Source organism: Notolepis coatsorum (genome assembly GCF_963971535.1).
Source record: "Notolepis coatsorum genome assembly, chromosome: 12".
Taxonomy (NCBI): domain Eukaryota; kingdom Metazoa; phylum Chordata; class Actinopteri; order Aulopiformes; family Paralepididae; genus Notolepis; species Notolepis coatsorum.
Window position 1 is genome coordinate 5269601 of NC_140176.1, and position 2047 is coordinate 5271647.

At 40.7% G+C, this 2047-nt stretch overlaps 1 protein-coding gene across 1 annotated transcript in view; it reads left to right on the top strand.

Annotated features, from left to right (window-relative positions):
* The window catches only part of LOC311238616 (melanoma receptor tyrosine-protein kinase-like), a gene marked incomplete at its 5' end in the record, with an annotated part of 70785 nt that overhangs the window by 23209 nt on the left and 45529 nt on the right, over positions 1-2047 (top strand).

Consider the following 2047-nt stretch of genomic DNA (forward strand, 5'->3'; position numbering starts at 1 on the left):
TCTCTCTCTCTCTCTCTCTCTCTCTCTCTCTCTCTCTCTCTATCTCTCTCTCTGTTTATCTCTCTATCTCTCTCCCAGATTCTCTCTCTCTCTCTCTCTCTCTCTCTCTCTCTATCTTATCTACAATATAGATATAGATTTTATAGTAGGATATATGTTTAATTGCTAGCTGTCCACAAACCTTATTGTCCACAAACCTTATTGTCCACAAACCTTATTGTCTCCTGTCTGTCCTCTCCTGTATACGTCTCCTGTATAACGTCTCCTGTATAACGTCTCCTGTATAACGTCTCCTGTATAACTTCTCCTGTATAACGTCTCCTGTATAACTTCTCCTGTATAACGTCTCCTGTATAACTTCTCCTGTATAACGTCTCCTGTATAACTTCTCCTGTATAACGTCTCCTGTATAACGTCTCCTGTATAACTTCTCCTGTATAACTTCTCCTGTATAACTTCTCCTGTATATCTTCTCCTGTATAACGTCTCCTGTATAACTTCTCCTGTATAACGTCTCCTGTATAACTTCTCCTGTATAACGTCTCCTGTATAACTTCTCCTGTATAACTTCTCCTGTATAACTTCTCCTGTATAACTTCTCCTGTATAACCTCTCCTGTATATCTTCTCCTGTATATCTTCTCCTGTATAACCTCTCCTGTATAACCTCTCCTGTATAACGTCTCCTGTATAACTTCTCCTGTATGACTGTGTGATCGGGTACATCAGTAATAACAACAACACTTGTCAGATGTTTCATTGATTGCCAGCAGAGCTGTTTTTAAAGCAGAGCGGAGAGCAGATCCAACACAAGCCGCCACTATTGATTTTCCTGTGTGAATAATATTCAACCATGAACTCCACTGAGCACATGGGAGATTAGCCCGGTGCCCGGGGCGAGGTCACTGCAGGCAAACACCCAACATGGGAACCACCCACCACAGCCTCGGAGTTACAGGATAACTCCCCTCTTCATTTATTTATTTATTTTGATGTATTTAGATGTTTTTGTTTCTGTTGTATTTAAAGGTGGAATCTGTGTGACGCTGTCAAACGACCTCCAGGTAAAAGAGGCCCACTTGGTGCTGCACTTTGTTTACATGTGTTGTTTTGGTCTGATGTGTGTGGACAGGGGGAGGGATGGGTTGCTATTGCCGGCCACATCTCAGGAGAGGTCTGGAGAAATTCACAGTGTAATAAGTTACTAAACTCCAACCCACACATCAGATCAAAACAAAAATATTTAAACAAAGTGCAATACCAAGCAGGGCCTGGGCGTTACAGATTATACCTTTAACCCTTTCACTACCACACTACGGAAGGCCATCAGGCTGCTCAACGAACAATAAACACTATGCAACAACCATCAAATGCACACAGCACACACATCCACACGCACACACTCACTTTAAACAAACAACTCACTGCAGCACCCACTTTACACACTTTAGAACACCTAAACACACTTTACACTTATATTTATTGGTAAAGGATTTGCACTACAACTCGTACACCTTACTTTAAATTGTACCTAATTGTACCTCATCCCATTTCTGCTCTGCACTATATAGTATTGTATATTAGTACATTGCATAGTATATTGTATATTGTATGGTAACTCAGTTACGTCTATTCCGCATCGAACATTGTACATATGTCTATACTGAACACTGTGACCTCATTTTTTACTTCTATTTTACATGCTATACTATTTTATTTCATACTTATCTTGTCTAGCACAGTCTCTGGAGCGTAACAGTAAGAAGCATTTTGTATAAAAGTATTCTGTACTTCTGTATGACAACTAATAAAGAAACTTGAGACTTGAACCGTCTGTAGTGTGGCAGTGAAGGGGTTAACCTTCGGTAGTGTGGCAGTGAAAGGGTCAACCATTTGTCGTGTGGCAGTGAAAGGGTTAACATTCTGTGTATTGTCGCGGTGAAAGGGTTAACCCTTTGGTGGTGTGGCGGTGAAAGGGTTAACTTACTATCAGGGAGCAGGTTCTTATGGAACATGGTTCACAAATATCATCTTCCTAAAGAAGGTTT